The 18,918-nt window shown below is 49.3% G+C and overlaps 1 protein-coding gene across 7 annotated transcripts in view; it reads left to right on the forward strand.

Annotated features, from left to right (window-relative positions):
- GAS2L3 (growth arrest specific 2 like 3) overlaps positions 1-18,918 on the forward strand; it is a 412,693-nt gene that overhangs the window by 114,496 nt on the left and 279,279 nt on the right. For all 7 annotated transcript variants that reach the window (XM_069629358.1, XM_069629355.1, XM_069629354.1 and 4 more), the window contains one exon: positions 3,360-3,590. The gene's annotated coding sequence lies outside the window, so the exon portion shown is untranslated. The remainder of the gene's footprint in view (positions 1-3,359; positions 3,591-18,918) is intronic.

Raw genomic sequence — 18,918 nt, forward strand, 5'->3', positions numbered from 1 at the left:
GGTGGTCTGCGCGCCAGCCCAGCCAGTGCCGGGTGAACGGCAGAACGTGACCACCGAGACCCGCAACGCTCCGGCGACATCCTGGGGGTTCTGCCAGACGCATTGTGAAGAGTTCTCCGAGGGATAGCGCCCGCCGAGGACCAGCCGTGGAAACAAGATTCCCCCCCCGCTCGGCGGCCAGCAAGGTGGGCCCGGTGATCTCACTGCAGCGGGCGCTGGCAGCTCCCCCCCACCACCCCCTGACACTGTCCCGCCATTGCTTGCCGCCAGGCAAATGACCAGCTCGAGAGACAAGGCGGTACCAAAAGAGTACACCTGTGCGCCGTCCCAGCCAGCACCTGGAGAGCGGCGGAGGATGGCGCTCCAGCAGCCACCCCCCCCCCCTGCCGGGGTGGCGATCCTGCGGGGACTCTGTGAGCCAGGCCAGACAGGAGAGGCTGGGCCATCCCTCTTCGTGGCCCATGAGGCAGACCCGGGGGGCGCGCTGCAGAGGACGTTGCGAGTGAGAGCCCACTGCGGCTGTGCACCGGGTGGTTGGCCCCTGAACACAACGGAGAAGAGCCGTGACAGCAGAGGAGCTGAAGGTGAGCCGCCACCGCCCCAGGCACCCCTTTAACCCCTCCCCCTCCCCGACCACGGAGACGGCATATCTTGGTCACCGTGCCCTGTGAGAGCCTCCTTTAAGCCCATAAAAGGCCGCAATACAGCGTCTTCAACCCAAGGCCTGTAGTGGCCATAAGGCCCCCTCCAATAGAAGGATATACGCATAAATTTAAGGGCACAACCTCTGACCTGTCCAGGCGTAAGCCCAGGTGTAGGCTTAAGCGGGTGGCTCAACATTTAGGCCTCAAACCGCCACAACACCCCCACCCCCTCAGGACAAGGGCAACGAGCACCCCCCTGCAATAAGCGGTCCAGCACGAAAGCCAACAACCCTCCAATTACTGGATACTATAACCTGGGCAGGCCTCCCCCCTGATACGTCCACTGTGGCCGGCAGATCCTTTTTCCGTGGGTACCTTTGCACAGGGCGATAAGTCCCACAGAGGGCACATCCCGCCTCGCCGTAGCACACACCCTGGTCGGTGGACAAATGGTGGAGAAGACATCCAAACAGCAGATCACATCTGTCTGGAGAGAAGCGGTGCCTCTATGATGGGGAAGTCTGATAAGTCACAAAGGAAGCTGACTTTTGAGGCCAGTACCATAGTCCAAACCCCCAAACCATTCGACCATAGGGAGGGCCCTGAAACGACCACATCACACGATGACGATCCCGCCAGAGACATGGACATTAGAGGGATCCTCCTTGAATTGAAAACGGGCGTACACAATATTGAGAGCAAACTGGACTCCATGTCCACTAAAGTAGACTTGCTACAACATCGCTTGGACAAGCATGGAGACAGACTCGACACTGCCGAGCAGCGGATCTCTGACCTCGAAGATAACTCTTCCTCGTTGTCCACTAGAGTGGCGTCTCTTGAAAGCCAAATGAAAGCTGTTATTGCCAAAAATGAGGATCTCGAAGGACGCTCTCGACGGAGCAATATCAGGATCCTGGGGGTGGGAGAGCAGCAATCCAGGTGGAAAATTAAGGACTTTGTGGAAAATCTGTGCAAAGAGCTATTTGGCAGTCCCGCGTTATCCAGCATGTTCGTTGTCGAGCGAGCCCACAGAGTATCAAATAGTCGACCCATCCCGGGGACGGCTTTACACCCGATTTTAGCCAAACTACTTAACTTTAAAGACTGTGATACAATCTTACGCCTGGCAAGGGAGAAAGGACGGCTACAATACGACGGAGATGATGTCCAGTTCTTCACGAACTTCGCCCCATCGGTCCAAGCACAACGTAAGACGTTTGCCAGGGTAAAATGCCGACTTCAGGACAACCAAATGCTTTACTCCATGCTTTTCCCTGCCAAACGGCGCATTCAGCACAAAGGCAAATCCCAGTTCTTTAACATACCTGAGGAGGCGAACACATTCCTTGACAAGATTGGGTGTAGGCAACCCATCAACAATCTGAGACCTCCCAGGAGAGACCGTGCGGGCAGAGATCCACTGTGATACCCAACAGTGCCCACCTTCAGTCCGCTATGTGCTAAGAGAAAGGCTCCTGGCGTCGGAAAACGCGATGAACTCTAGGGTGCGCTAGTTCTTGGAAGCTCCCTAGCACCTCAAGCGGAGACACGTTTATGTTTGGGATTAATGGGAGGGGATACTTGATGGGCACGTTGGGGGTTGCCTGTGATGGGGTGGGTTTCTTTTCATGTTTGTTCTGGAGAAGTGCTCACCGGGGGCCCACGCCCCGCCACATACACCCATACACTCCTGAGGGGCGTAACAATAACGTCCGCTGTTATGGGAAGAAGCCCACACTATACACTCAAGGATGGCTTGGAACAGCTGGCTACATTCCCGCCCAAGAGCTAGACAAACTGTCCGACTATCACAGACATTCAAAGTAGCCACTTAGAATATTAGAGGGGGCAATAACCTGACCAAAATGAGGAAGATGTCACAGTATTTGCAGAGACACAAAGCTGACGTAGCTCTGATTCAGGAGACCCATCTTCTCCCGGGGTCGGAGAATCGCTGGGCCCGAGACTGGGGTTGTCCTAGATACTTCGCCTTGTATTCCTCATACTCCAGGGGAGTGGCAATCCTAATAAATAGATCCCTAAAATTCAAACTGGTATCGACTGACAAAGATACGGAGGGGAGAACACTCCTGGTCCGAGGGATCCTGGAAAACAGAGGTTGTCATCGTTCAACCCAGAGCCCCACTATTTGGTCAGGGAAAATAATCAGTAACGCTTCATTATTCCATATCATGAATCCTACTTGAGCAGAACCTTTATTTTATTTTTTGCTGCTCCTTGTTCTGGAGAGGGATGCTTGGGGCTTGTGCCACCATGCCTTGTGAACAGGCGTGAAATGTTCAGCCCCCTACCTCATTCCCAGGGCATTCCCATTGACAGCTGTTGAAGTTCTATTTTCAAATGAATGGGCTTGTATGCAGCTGCTGTGCCTGGCGAAGCTTCCGATGATAACAGTAAGGCATTATGTAAACTGTACATAGGTTTTTGCTCACAGTAGTTCATTTCTTAATTGAAGGGGAAATATTTTGAGCATCTTCCATCAAGGCTGAAATAAAACCGTCGCACAAAAGCTGCATTGTGAGCATGTTGCATTCATGTTGTGCGAATTCCTCGCAAAGAAGTCTTTCTTTTGTTGTAGTGCTGAAGGCCGCTTCTATTAGAACTGGTGCGTCCATGTATGAATTGTAATTTTAATGAGAGCAGCTTGTTTACTGGCTGGTCTGTTGCCCTTTTTTTCTCTCTCTCCAATAGGTCACGGAATCCTCTACAAACAAGATGACTTTGTTCTATTTGGCACAAAGGACTTTTTGAAGAGTTCCACAAGTTTAAACGCGACGCACATTAATACTTCCATGCCCAGATGCAGAGTACTGGCCGAATAGGTGGTTCTAACTCGCGGAGAACCAATTGAAGCAGCGCTGGATTCACTTCTAGTTTTGTGTACAGAATACAGTCCCGTCATGGTGGCAACGGATGTGGAAGGTAAGTCTGCTATAGTGTTAGATTGCTGTGAACTGCAGGGATAACGAAGTTGTGCACTCTCTTAATGTTTTAAAATCTTGAGTTGCAACAATGTATTCAACTAGACATTGGTCACTTTTACAAATGTGAATTCCAGCAGGTTGAAGTCGCATGAATTTCTCTGCTGTGTCGAGCCAAATGTTCTGAGGAATCTGGTTAAAAAAAGTCTTTAACTGTCCAGGATCCCAATTCACATATCCCAAAACATTATCAAGGACTCAATAGAACCAACACTTCGTGCAATCTGAGCTCGGAGATAACTGGTTTTATAATGTTGTTTCTAACACTTTGTAGAGTGTTAGATTAAGCAAATGAGTATTTCGATTAAAAATGAATACACAAAGCATAATGGTCATTTTGGTATAGCATGATTTTCATCTTTGTGTGCACTTTTGAGTAATGGGATCATTCAGAGTTTGATTTCAACCATTGGAAAATACCAGAATCGGCAGTTTGAAATCCATGTCCAATAAACGATGTGCACCTGATTGCACCGAGTGCTGGTTCTATTCAGTCCCTGACATTTTGTGTGATCTGTGTCTCTTCTGTGTGCAAGGAACGCAAGGCAAGGCAAGGCGTTCTTTTGTTGGTGCCAATACACTGTTGGGCGTCTGTCGTGGCTTTTTCGCGTAGCAGCTTTGGATTGGTGGATATATTCGACAGTAATGTGTCCGTGACCAGTGTGTGCATGCATAGTTTACTTTAGGGTATATTTGAAGGCGTTCGTTCTTTTGGCATATTTTAATGATAATTTCTTCGTATCAAGGTTATTCCCAGAACCTCGGATTAATGTAAACTATACATAGAGGGGCAATTGGAGATTGCCTCCTAATTTAAATTGTGGCGTTTGGTTGAATAACCTCGCAGACTTCTGCTCATTTCCACAGGAAAATCTACTTTTGGGTCCGAAATGAATGCAACTATATTTATTTATTTATTTTGTAAGTATCATGATGGGATGGACGATGGCCTATCGGGCCCAAAGTATCTAGCTAAAATGCAAGAAGCAGGACTACTAAGTGTCAGGAATGGGAACAAAGGCATACCTAACGGACTAAAGGTGCTTTATTGTTTTCTAATCCATGAGTACAAATTCCAAGTTACAGGGTAATGGCTTCTGCGCCCTTCATGCACTTCTTAACCATTCAGTTGACTGAATTCATGCACACCCATTTTAAGGCAGTGGCCTGGCTCACTTGGGCAGGGGGCCCAGAATATCACAATTGTTGTAGTGCTTTTAATTGCCATCCGTATATGTTTATTACTTTAGCAAGCTGTCGAAATGATGTCTGTTTTGCTCCCTTTTTTTCCCATTCTGTATTGTCAGGTGCTATGATCTTTTTAAATAAAGTGTTAAAAAAAAGTAGTAGCCTGCTATAAAGTCGCTCTCCACCTCATTTCTACACATATACACAGGACACCATTTCTTACCCGCCAGGAGTCAATTTTCACTAGCTAGTGACAAGTACACATTTTGCCCCCCCCCCCCCGCTCTAATCTAACACCAATCCTAGGACGTCCGCACCCCATTCACCTCTCGACTTCATATACCAACGAGTACCCCAACCCCTTGCATTATAGGCTACAGGACTGGCTCATTGTTAACCTCTGTGGGCTGTTCTCCTGGATCATTAGCAGTATCTTGTAACAGACTCCTAGCAGCATGTAGCTCTCCCTTCACTTTGCTTCGATTAATTATTGTCAGCAAAATAGTGTAGACATAGATATTATCCTCAAGTTCCGGGTCCCCCTCCCGTGCAAATGACCATACGTGTTACACAATCCTACCTGCAAGTCTTTTTTTTCCTCCCTAGCGTAAGGTTTTTGTCAGGCTGTGATATTGTTACCCACCAGCCACTGACTGCCCTCCTGGGTTAAGGTCTCCTTCACTAGTTCCCTCCAGGCTCTGAGACATACCCACCAGCATCTGCTTGTTGCTCTCACCTCTTTAGATCTGGTTGCTGCCAAGGTCTGAGTTCTAGACCTCAGCAAGCTTTCAGGTTTTGCTCTTCCATTGGATCTGGTCTACACCAGTGTCGGAGATATAGCACTCAGCACGGTTTCAGCTGTCTGGCTAGAACTCTGGCTTTCTTTCTCCTTCCCCAGGCCAGTAACTAATCGGTTAAACTTTCCGCAGGGCTTTAAGCATTTTTATAGGTGCCTGATAAGTCTGATCAACTAATAGTGTTGTTATTCTGCATCCCCTCAAGTTTGGTTGAGTCAGTCCCGCTCCTAATTATGCATCGTTGGCTCCCTTTTCCCTCACTGAGGTTTATCAGATGGTAATCATTTCCTCCCTCCCTTGCGGTAATTGGACCACATTCTTGATGGCGTCTGTGGGTATAACATCCTAATCCTCCATTTTGAAGTGATGTGGAAACGATTGGTCGGCTGCGTGACTATTTGTGTGGTCTCAGTGCTGGTGTCCTAATGTACTGCACAGAGGCTCTATTCAAGCAGGCTTTCTTTTGCCACTTTTAGTTGGCTTGGCAGCTTTGGCTTTGCTGGATGCTTGCATACTGAATTTTGACCGTCTGCAAGTACGCTTATGGTTGGTGCACCTGTCCTCTGCTCCATGGTGATGAATGGGTGCCTTAGTGGGGGAAAACTCTTATCTGCTGCTGAGACATTTGGTCCTCCTTTGTGTAGCAGAACGCGGGACTTCTGTAGAAATTACTCTGGAGATATTTGGTGTTGGGTGTTGCCGGGTTAAGAGGTGTAGGCCAAGGTATTAGCTGAGGGCTTTGCCTTGTCTACTGCCTTACTTGTGCTCAACAACTAAAGGCTCGCAGAATTTTTCCCCAATGCTTGGAGAAAGGATGGGTTAGGACATGTGGCAGGGCTCTGGGGAATCTGCTGTATTCCACCTCCGGGTAGTCATTTGGTGGGCAACTCTTGTCCCCTGACCGCTGAGTCCAAAAGGTGGTCCATCAAATTTGGTATATCCTTCTGTGAGTCCGAACAGGTCAACATTTAATTGTGTAGACCGGACGCAAAATGTGCACTCTCCACTAGCCATATGCAATTGATATTTGACTTGGCGAGTAAGAAATGGTGTGCTGTGTCTATGTATAGGATTGAGGTGGCAAGTGATTTTTTTATTTTACTTTATTTAATGGCTGGATAATAGCTTCCAACTGAATTTTTTTCCCTGTGGTGTAGTCCATCCATATCATTGTAGTTCATTTTGTTTAGTGAAATATTAATCCTTCTACAGCCATAGTGCTGTAAACCATATACTCACTTTGCTTTTTTTTTCCTTTATGATCTGTATGGTCATCCGCCTTAATCCAGTTAATTCCGGTGTTCCATTTGGGGCATATTTCAAAGTTTTATGGTGAACTGTCCTCTGTTTCTTTCCTGTGATTTTTGGTCAGTCTCTGTGTTTGCAACTGCACCATGAATGAAGATTATTCTTTTATTATTTTAACACATCTTGACCAACTCCTTTTTGTCGTTTTTCTGTAGCCTTTTTTGTGCCAGGAGTTCCACCACTGATGACATGGTATTTTTCAAGCACTTTGTTTACATGAGTTCTCAAAGTACTGTTTTTCCTGCTCTTGCCAAGTATTTGTATTTCATCCACTGGAGACAGTGATGCGCATGGGGTGCGGGGGGCAGCTCCCTTCAGTCGCGGTTTTAACAATCCAGATGTAGGCAGGCTTTGGGTGCTTGCTGCGTGGTTGCAGAAGTCTGGTTTTGCTCCGGATGTGCAAGCCCGTCTTTGAACATGCCCTTTGATGGTGCGCAGGTTGCAGACCTCAAAAGCTGCTGCTAAATCTTTTAGCGCAACTGTGCGTCAACCTCTACCTTTTCATGGAATACGTTGGAGGACACAATCCATTTGAAGAACAAGTTACTTACCAACTGGTAAGGTTCTTTCAATTGGGTGTGCCTCCAACGTATTCCACATACGTAAACACCAAGGATGCCTGATCCAATGTCTCCCTTAATCAGGCTGAATCTTACCTCTTGAAAGCACTATTTCCTACAATTTCTACTTCAACGCTGCATTTTTTCGCTTCCTAATTACCTTGTGCTTCATTGGACTGCCTTTCCTCGCAAAAACTCAACTCTTTTCGACCCGTTCGCCTCCCTCAACTCTTCTCCCGCCTCGTGGGTGAAAATATGGCGACCTCGACTTGCTCCCCAGCGATTGCTCCCTCTGTCAGCTAGCTTCACGGCTGCTCCTGTGACTCCTTCCAGCTACTCAGACACTCGGAACACAGCGCAGACTACGCCCAGCCCCTCTGCGAAGCACAGCGTGCAGCCTGGCAGCAGTTCCACCACCAGCAAACTGAACCGGAGAAAGGTGCGGGGCGAAATCCCAGGCGGGTAAGCAAACAGCGCTCGCCGGCATCGATGCAGCCCGGTCATGGGCCACGTCCACCTGCCGCCACCTTAATCGGCTCCTCCGCCACTAGCTGCCACTGCCCTACAGCTCCTGTGGCCCGTTCCACCTACTACTGCCTGCTTCGTCCTCCGCCTCTGCAACCTCGGCCCTTGCAGCCCCAGTGGCCCGCTCCATCAGACTGCTGCTAAATACAGCCTGTTGCTGTCACCACCTCTGGTTACCCAGGCCCCTGCAGCTCCTTTTGGCCTGCTCCTACAGCCACAGACTGCTGCTTTCACTGCCTCAGGCTGCCGCGGCTCCAGCACCTCTTTTGGCCCCTTCTTCAGACGGACTGCTACTTTCATTGCCTCCGGCTGCCGCGGCCCTTGCAGCTCCTGTGGCCCACTCCATCAGCCACCGACTGCTGCTTTAACCGACTCTGGCTGCCGCAGCCTCAGTGTCCCGCTCCATCCTCCACTGTATGCTGCTTGCACCGCCTCTGGCAGCCACGGCCCCTGCAGCTCCCGAGGCCCGCTCCATCTGCCACAGGCCGCAGTGCCCCACCGACTGACATTCACGGCCCTTGCCGGCTCCCTACAAGTGAGTAATCTAGATTCTGCCTTCTGGCGTGGCTCTCTCTGGCTTGACAGGGTGTCTCTGCGTGGCTCCTCTCAACCATCTCCACTGCCGCCCCCTGATTTACCGCTCCAACGACTCTCCGCGCCTGCTGCATCTGGCGGTCCATTCTACGCCCTGCAGCCGCAGCCCTTGCTGGCTCCCTTCAACTAAGCCAGCAACATTCTGCAGCCCTCCTCCCTTCGACTCCTACTGGGGTGCAGCCTCCCTCTTGGGTGCGCCTTTCTACGCCTCCCCTGCTGCTCCCATAGCCCCCATCTACTACGGACCTCTACGTCTTCTAGGCACTTCAGCTGCAGCCCATACTGGCTCTCACCAACTAAGCGCACAGGATCCCGCAGCACCCCTCCCCTCCCCTCCCCTCTGCTCCTGCTGGTGGTCCAGCTTCCTTCTTGGGAGCCCCTGACCACTCAGCCTAGCACTCCTGTCTACCTCATCTGGACTTCCAGTGCCTGCTCCTACTACTCGCCAACCACGAACCCACTTATCTTACCACCAATTCTATCTGAGTGACTCCCACTGGCTCTACAGCGCTCCTCTCTCCGGCTCCTACTAGGGGTACTCCCGACTACGTGACCTAACCCTCCGGTCCACCTTTCCATGTTACGTCACTGACTTTCCAGTCTACGTCACTGGCTCGACAGCGCTCCTCTCTCCTGCTCCTCCTTGGTGTGCAGCATCTGGACGTGTAACTACCACTATCCTCGACCTGCCTCTCCAGCCTGCCTGTGTCAGGGCCCTCCCTCCACCAGCACACTCTGGAGTGTCTCTACTGCCTTCCACTACCGCTGCCTCCATCTTGCGTGCTCCTAAGGTGAATCTGATCCACTCAACCTACAGCATCCTCTCCAGTTTCAAGCAACAACCCCTTGGAACTATTACCCCCCTCTGAGTATCCTGGACTTCTAGTGCCTAATCTACCCTTCATTTTGGCATCCTCTCCAGCATCGCATTTTCACCCTATTGACCTCTCTCCCCTTTGTACCCCACATTTTACCAACTGGTATCCTAGTGTACCATACCTACCACACCTGCCCTCTTATCTAATGTGTGCTCCTTGTTATGTGCTGCTTCTCCTTCCTGTCACGCCCCATCCTCTCCCCCCCCCCTTCACTCTCCCCCCTCAATTCTCTCTTATCATGGCCATTTCCTCTCTCAACCTCCCCTCCCCTCACCACATCCACTCCTCCCTACCTCCAAACGCCTCATTCCGACGCCGCAGCCTCCTCTACCCACAAATCTCCAATACTCCCAATTTCTTCGAAGTCGCCCTCTGGAATACCAGATCCATCTGCAACAAAACCACTGCTGTCCTTGCGCCTGTTCTTACACCTCAATCTCCAATTTCTCTGCATCACGGAAACATGGATCCCTCCCCCATAACTCCTCTGTTCTCACATCCCTCACCTTGTCTTCATCTTCTTTCGAGCACGGCCCTCGCCCCTCTGGCCGTGGAGGCGGCTCAGGCCTTCTCTACCAACCCCCCTCCTCTCCTCTACTGTCCATCCTTGATTCCTACCTTCTCACTCCTCTCGCTTCCCCTCCTACTCACCAATCCGGCTCTACCATTGACATCATCTTTACCTCTTCCTTCTCCGCTTCTCCTATTTCTTCTCTACCTATCTTTGACCACTCCTTACTCTCCTTCTCCCTCATTCTCTCCTTCCCCTCGTCCCCCCTCCTCTCCCTCTTCCACCCCTTTCTTCCGACGTGGCCTGTGTAACTTCAACCCTTCCCTCTTCCTCACTTCCTGCTGTTCTTCCCCATCCCCCCACTTCTCTCTTTCGGCCACTGAAGCATCCTCCATCTTAACTTCCTCCCTCACCTCTACTCTAGATCTTTATCCTCTCTCCTTGTTCCACCCTTCTCGCCGACCTGCTCAACCATGGCTCTCAGCCCATCTTTCCTCCATGCGCCGCCTTAGGCGCCGTGAACGCTCCTGGCTCAAACACCCCTCCAACCAATCTGCATATTTTTACTATCACTCCCTGTCATGATCTCTGCTTCCAAAGGGTCAGGACTTACCCAACTCCCTTGGAAGCAGACCCATAACCCCGGTTCCGGGTGCCGGCCAGTCCCAATTGGGACCTTTTGGACCCTGTCCTGGCGCCAGTGGCACCAGGCTCATAAATATGCCCAGTCCCAGCGCTGGAAGCGCCGGGCTCATAATGCTTGGGTGGACTTACCTGCAGCAGACATTGCTGCTTACTTACCTGCCAGTTGAGCCCCTGATCCTCTTCTGTTTGGGACTACTTTTCCTGTTGGGTGGGGCAGGAGCCACTCCCTAGGTTCAGAACACTGGAACTCTTCTGGAAAGCAGGAACTCTTTTCTTACCTAGGCGAGGCCGTGGAAGGAGACACCTAAGCACTACAGGAGGCTATTTAAACCACACCCGATGGATGAATCTTGCTTTGCGTTATTCTGCATTCTCTGCAGCAGAACGCTCACCGTGTCTTCTGATCCTGTGCCTAAGGGAACAAAGGCTTACCATCCTGGAATCCAGTCTTCAGCAGCACCTATAAAGACAAAGAAAGAACAGGCTAGCACTACGGTCTTCAGTGGCAGCGCATCTCTACCCTGGTCCAGCGGCTGTCACCAACGCCTCGCGCTGCATACCTGCATCTGAAAGACAAAGGCTTACCAACTCTTCGCACGCTCCGGAGGTCTTCGCGCTGCATTCCGGCATCTGAAAGACAAAAGCTTACCGGCTCTTTGCACGCTCCGGAGGCCTTCAACGCTGCATCCCGCATCTGAAAGGCAAAAGAAGGTGCGTTTAGAGACATTGGGCAACTTTACTACTCACGCCGAAATCAGCGGGTATCCCAGCACCCTTCAGCTTCTCTAAAGCTCCGAACTTGTACCTGCAAGGTAAAAGAGACAGTTAGTGCGCATCGTGAAGCAGGCAACAAGCGCTCACTTACGTGCTTCCAAGCGCTTCTATTCCTCACGCGGGTTCGATCCTCAACTCTCTTCAGCCCGCCATCCGCCATCGCCGGAACCCTGCAAAACAAGAGGTATCATTACAAAAGAACTTTACATAAGTCAAAAGCCATACTCACGTGCTCCTCGGCACCGCTCCACAGCAGCTACGCCTTACGCACTTAAAGACTTTTAAGACATTTGAAGTGCCCAGAACTTACCGTTCGTGCAGTAAACGACGGACAGCAGTCCTCTGAGGTCAAGAGGCCTGCACCCTTATCCAGTGAAGAAACTGGTTACGGCACCCTGCCCCCGAGGCAGATGGAGAGCTCGGCGTTCACCTACCTAAGGTGAGATCGTTAACCTTTGGGGTCCTACAGGAGAAGAGAAAGGGAAGAGGAGAGAGGCACCCAATAACCCCAGTTCATTAATCCCATATTTTCTATCTGCAGACATCTTACTCTCCGAGTCAGACACACAGTGCACAGAGGTCCAGCCCGAGGAACCAACCGTGTGTTGCACATCACCTTTGAAGACACGGCATTCACCCAGTCAAGACCGGCGCCTCTGCGGGAATCAGGTGAGCGTTACACTCGCTCTATGACTTTTGTCTCAACACCGCTAAGCACACTTATTTCTCCGACCTTCTTCACTCTCAGTCCTCTCATCCTCGCTGTATCTTTTAAACCTTAACTCGACTTCTCTCTCCTCCTAACCCCGATCATTCTATTGCCTTTCCTCTCTTTGCCTCTGATTTTGTCACCTTCTTTTCCAACAAAGTCCTCAATCTCCGACAAACTATCCTCTCCTCCCCTTCATATTCCCCTCCTCCTCCTCCCTTCTACATGTCCTCTTTTACCCCTATCACTTGGTCTGAAGTTACCCTCCTCCTGTCTAAAACCCATCCCACTGCATCTCCTACTGACCCCATTCCTACCTCCCTCATCCCTAAAATCTACCCCCCTCTTAATATCCTATATCACCTCCTTTTTCAACATGTCTCTCCACATCCACCTTCCCCACTCCTTTTAAGCATGCCACTATCATCCCCATTCTCAAAAAAACCTTCTGCTAATCCCCATATTGCTTCCGATTAGTGCCCCATCTCCCTTCTCCCCTTCCTATCTAACTTCTAAAACGCATTGTCTATTCTCAACTCTCTACCTTCACCTCCAACCATTCTCTCCCCCTAAAACCCCAATTTGGATTCCGCCCTCTCCACTCCACGGAAACTGCTCTAACTTCTGTTCTCAACTTTCTCCTTTCTGCTCGCTACTCTAAGCATTCCTCTATTCTTATCCTACTAGACCTCTCTGCTGCCTTTGATACTGTTGACCACCCTCTACTCCTTAGCTCTCTATCTTAATTTGGCCTTAAAGACTCTGTTCTCAATTGGTTCTCCTCCTAGCTTTCTAACCGCACCTTTAAAGTCTCCCGGGGTGGCTGCTTCTCCCCCATCTTTCCTCTCAACCATGGCGTTCCCCAAGGTTCTGTCCTCTGCCCCCTTCACTTCTCACTCTATACTTCCTTCCTAGCTCCCATTATCTCCTCCTTTGGCGTCTCACACCGTTTCTATGCTGATGATACCCAGCTCTTCCTTTCTTTCTCCTCCTTCTCTCCTGACATCCACCATAAGCTTACTTCTTGCCTCTCTGCTATTAAGTCTTGGATGTCCTCTCACTTCCTTACTCTTAACACAGATAAAACTGAGCTCCTGTTCTTCCCTGCTAACTCTCTCCCTCCTCGCTCGCCTCCTCCTTTCATTATCTTTCCCCCCTCCCAACTCCCCTTCTCTCCTCACGCCCACGACCTTGGTCTCCACATTGACCCCCATCTCTCTCTTTCTAACCACATGTCTCTCACTGCCAGATCTTGCCGCTTCCACCTCTACAACATCTGTAAAATTCATCCTTTCATGCCACCAAACTACTAATCTCCTCCCTCACCTTCTCCAGACTGTTCTATTGCTCCACACTTTTCTTCGGACTCCCCTCTTCTCACCCCCCCCCCTCAAATCCATCTACCACTCTGCCACCCGCTCCCTCTGCCTTCTCTTACCTCACGACTCCATCTCCTCTTCTCTTAACTCATTAGGATGGCTCCCATTTCACTCCCAGCTCAAATGTAACTTCCTCTACCTAGTTTTCAAAGCCCTCTATTGTCCTCCCCCTCCCTACCTATCCTCCCTTCTCACTTTCTATACTCCTTCTCGATCTCTCCATTCTGCAGATCACTTCCTTCTCTCTCATCCTCCTTCACCCTGTGCCCCTTCCCGCTCCTTCTAACTTCTCGCTCCTTTCCATTGGAACCTCCTTCCCCTCCCTGTCCGCTCTATTACCTACTACCCTTCATTTCACACTTCTCTAAAATCCTATCTCTTCCACTCACCCCCTTAGCCTCTTTTGCTTCCTTTTTCTCCACTGAAGCCACCTCCACCTCCTCCACCCCCCCCCCTCTCACTCTGGTCCCTCTCCACTTGTACTTAACCTCATAAATAATGTAAATTGTTCCTTGTACTGTTTTCTGGTTTAGATTTAATGTCATGTATTGCTTGTTGTATTTTCTTGTTCCTCGTGTAAAGCGCCTTGGATGAAAGCGCTATATAAATTGAAATAAATACAAATACATTGCCCTCCCAGCCTGCCTCTCTGGAGAATTTCCTATGCAATTGCAGCTTACGTTTCCGCAAGGCTGTGTGCATTCAAGCAGGCATTGGATATGTGCATGTCACGTGTTCTGAAGGAAGAATCATAAACTGAGTCTACAGGCGCCGTGCGTCCTATTTATAACATCGGGTGACGTCGCCCGCGACGGAGGCCTTCGAGGGACATTGACCCGACGCCAGTGATGCGGGACACCCTCTGCCGAAAAAAGTTTGCGAAGTACACAGCTGTGGACATTACAAGTCAAAGATGTCGAATACATTGGTGGTTGGGGGGGGACATCCAATCGAAAGAACGTTACCAGTTTGTAAGTAACTTGTTCATCCCGTTGGAGAATTTTAACTAAAGAAAGTTGGACCCTGGTGCATGAAGGAAGTCTTAAAGTTGAAAGACTGAAATTTATGGTCATTTGAAGTGTTTCAAATAGTTCATGGTGAAGGGTCATGTATAGGGCTTTGTGGATGGGGCCCTGAAAGTCTGGTGCTCTATTTAACTGGGAAGCCCCCTCATCATGATAAATCATGACTCGTCTCTCCATTTAATAGGGGTTTTGTTACTTGTTTTTGGAGTGTGTGTGTGTGTGTTTGTGTGTGTGGAAGGTCTGAAATATTTTTTCCTCATATGCTCCCTTATCTGTAATCACACTTTCACCTGTGACCTGAAGCAGTGTCTAGCTGCATGCAGCACTATAGCAAAACATACCAGAATATAATGTTGTGCATAGTTAAGTTATTCCCTCCACGTCCTCTCTTCCTCGTCTTGATACTTACTCTATGAAGGCCATTCACCTTCCGACACAATTCTTTACCAAATATCTTCTCCCTCATAGTCCTGGTTATAAAGCACCTGACCTGTATCGTAATCCTCCTGTTTTCCTTTCTGTCCTTCCAGAATAAATCTGGAGCTGAGCTGTGTGGGGCTAGGCATGCTGTTTTGTGCTTTTCCTCAGTCTGCGGATCACCGGGCATTATTGGTATATGCAAGTGCCCATCTGGACAAGCCAGTTTCTATTGGTGAGGTAGGAGTCAAACTATCAAGGGACTGTGCTTTGAATCCTATGTGGGAGGACAAGGTGTTGAGTAGCGCTTTGTTGTCGAATCTGGCAGAGGGCTCGGGCAGGGCCAGGAGACACAGGTTTCCTTTGTCTAGGAATTGAGTTCGTCAGTGGCCTTTATGGTGTCAGTCTCAGAGTTGCATCTTGGTAGAAAGGCGGATTGGGATTATTGAAGTATGTTGTGTTGAGCAGTCTCTTTGTGTAGTTGGAGTGTGACATTTTTCTCGATAATCTTGTCAGTGAAGTATATATGTGTGATGGGGCAGTAGTTTGCTATTGAGTGCAGGTTTCTGCAGTATGAGTAGGATATGATTCTGGCCAGTTGTTACTGCATTGGTGAAGGCTTCAACGAGTGAGGCATTGATCATGTGGGAGGAGAGGCGTGAGAGCCTTTTCCGTGATGTCCTTCAGAATGTAGGCTCAAATGAAGTCCTGTCCGTAGTAGGTGGCCTTGAGTGATTCTAGGGTGTTTGTGTTCTTCCATTGTTAGGATCTTGAATTCTGACCATCTTGGAACATGGCATGGTGGTATGGCAGAGGTGTCTGGTGCGGTAGGGTGTCAATATTGTCATGGATCTTGTCAATTTTATCTGTGAAGAACATGCTGATTGCATTGCATCTTTCCATGGATTCGAGTGCTGCGGTGGGCAGGTAGTGGGTTGTTGCAGTGTTCAGCCTTGACGGGGGATCTGCTCTTGTTGCAGGGGTCTGCTATGGATGCAGTTTAGTAATGTGCTTTGGCTGAGGAGATGAATCCTGCAGGCTGAGCCAAGACTTTGCAAGGTGATGATTTTAGTTGTTAGTCTTCAGATCTTTTCTGCATTGTTGATGACACATTTACTGTCAGTGATTTCTTGTGTATGTCACAATGTGGGTGGCTTGGTTTTGTTGGTTCACACTTTCAATGGTGCATTAGTGTTGGCGGAGTCTGAATACCGTTGAGCTGGTTGAGTGTTTATATGAGATGGAGTGAGTGTGGAAGCCAAGTTGGTGAGGCTTTTTTCTGAGGTGTCCAAGGGGACGTTTTTGAATGAGCTTCAAGGTCTTTATGGTTTGTCAATCTCGATGGGAGGGCTTTGAGTGTTGGAGCATTAGTATAGCTGTGTGGCCAGTCCAGTCGAGTTGTACTGGTGGGGGGCAGTTGATGTCTGGGGGCTGAGGTGAATTCAAGGTCGAGAGTGTTGTCTTTGGTGTGGGTTGGATCATTGATGAGGTGTATGGTGGGGGGGGGGTCCAGAGCAGCGTGATGCAGAGCAACCTATTGGATGACAAAAAGAAGGGTGCTTTTGCACATACACAACACCACTTCTTGAGGGGGTCCTCCCTCATGAAAGTAGAATCGCCTAAACTCTGCGTGTTGGTTTGCTCTTTGGACCCAGTGTTGTGAAGTTTCCATCCCTTACCAAACCTCTTTCATCCTATAATAATGTGTATTCATGTAAATTACATGATCCCCCACCACTGTCCTGTTTTAGGTAGGAAGACCGATGGCAGTCTTTTCAAACCGTGCTCGAAGGTTTGAGGGTGGGCAGCTATGTGTGTACCTGGTAACAGCAAAAATGGTCTTTTATTACTCCCGCAAGTGGTGGGAAGACTGCCGTTTGCTATATGCTGGGTAACGGAAGCGATGGTCCCTATTTTGAGCACAATTGCTGATGGGGATTCTCTCCTTTTTGAGAACTCCGGCACCCCCGCACCCTGTCCCCCTCCTTGCAGTGAAAAGAGTGGGGTGTATTCTCCTTGCAGGATCAGACATGGCCCACTGTGACGTTCCAGGGCTGGACTACCAGTTTCTTCATGCAAGTACCTAATCCTACCCAAAGCCGATCAAAAGTGTGTGTGTGGGGGCTCAGAGTCCCCCTGTTTCTCCATGACTCATCAGACACCCCATCAGGATACTGGCTACCTTAGTGATCCGTACCCCTAGTGTGGAAGTCCCTTTCCCCACCCGTACATGAGGTCAGTGGCAGGTCTCCTTGTCATAAAAGGGAGAGGAGAACACTGGTGTTCATGAAATACGGGGCCCTTTTGGGGTTACAACAAATCACAACCAGTGTTCTGTTATGCCGCAGACACCATGTGTGCCAGCAGGAACCTGAGAGCATTAAACTGCCCCCAAAAGAAGAATGTTTCCCTGCCGATGCCACCGGGTAGAATATGGCAGGTGGGACTTTTGTGCAGCGTTACTTGGAGCGTCAGTGAGGTGCTGCTGAAGTCTTCAGTAGCTTACTGGATTTAGCCCAAGATCCTATAGGTCAGAGGGGATTCTCAAGAAAATGGTAGTTAAAGGAGCGAGCCAGAGATGCAAAAGTAGCAGAGGAGAGCCACAGAAGACTGCTGTGGACCCAGGGTTGAAGGTGGGACTTCTGCTTCACTCAGACTGTTCTTTGTTTTTTTTTTTGTTTTTTATGGTTCTTTTTTTTAAATAATTTATTTACAATTTACAAACAAAATCCACAACATCTACAAATATAAGAATACAATCTGTACAAAAAAAATCACTAAAACGCAGAAAAAATAAAAATATATTTTTAAAAAAACTGTTATGGCCTTGGAGAACCACTGCAGCCCCTCAGATGAGAACGGTGCAGCAATTTAGGGGCAAAGTCCATCAGCAAGCTTGATACAGCTATTCCTGGGACAACATCAACACAAAGGTAGGCCAAATAAGAGGGAGGGCTATACAGAAAGCCTGGGAGACTTGGGCACAGGACAGCAGTTAACTGGTGCAGATGGAAGGAACAGGACCAGGTGCATGGGAGCCAAACAATCTAACCAGAGTTGCTATTTTTGGGGGGTGCGGCGGGGGACAGAAATGGGGCCATGAAGCGACTGGCCTATGTGAATTATCAAAGGGTCTTTAGAAGAACCTCACGACTTGGGAAAATGCACATGCCTGACGTCTTTAAACTGCTCTTCAGTGATCTGGCCACTCTAATTTCATAGTAGTAAACTGGTGCTATATACATTAGTCTGCAAGTGAGGGCCAAGGAAGTGAGCTAGTCATTAGATCCTTGGAAGGATTAGAAATGGCGTGCTGGGCATTTTATTTCTGTCAATGTTTGGGGATCATTAGTCCAGAGGTAGACCAGTATCCCTATTGGGAGAAACTATTGTGCATTAGGCTTTCCTTTCATTTGGCTTAAAGTTGTTCCAGTCCAGGAACATTATTTTTCTTTTTAGAGTAAATCCTTTGACCCATAGGCGTTTATCAGTATCCCATCCTGGCAGTTCTGATAAACATCCTTGACGTCTATTCGCTGTTTTACTCATTCCGTCAATATACCACACTATATAACTCAATGTAGACTTGCGGAAGCATCCCTGTGATAGAGACTGGAGCCCATTGGGGTCTGTAGAGCCTCTGGAAGAGACCAGGGCCCTGGGCTCCTTAGGCAGACACTGACTGATCAAGCTGAAGTGGGTGACCAGCTGTGAGACACCTGAAGGTGTCTCACCCGCTAATCCCCCGGGAATCTGTCATACAGGTGGCCAGGACACAGCCATCACGTTTTGGATGTAGTTCCTGGGGGTGGTCCAGTGCGAGAGGATCACCTGGGTGAGGGGTCTTCGGGAGTGGCACACCAGATGGCGAGACGCAGTATCCCCTTCCCTGAAACCCCTTTACCCCATCCTAACAGATAGGATAGTTAGGAACTCAGTTCCAAGATGACAGTTTAAAA

Source organism: Ambystoma mexicanum, chromosome 12 (assembly GCF_040938575.1).
Source record: "Ambystoma mexicanum isolate Mex_15411 chromosome 12, UKY_AmexF1_1, whole genome shotgun sequence".
Lineage (NCBI taxonomy): Eukaryota > Metazoa > Chordata > Amphibia > Caudata > Ambystomatidae > Ambystoma > Ambystoma mexicanum.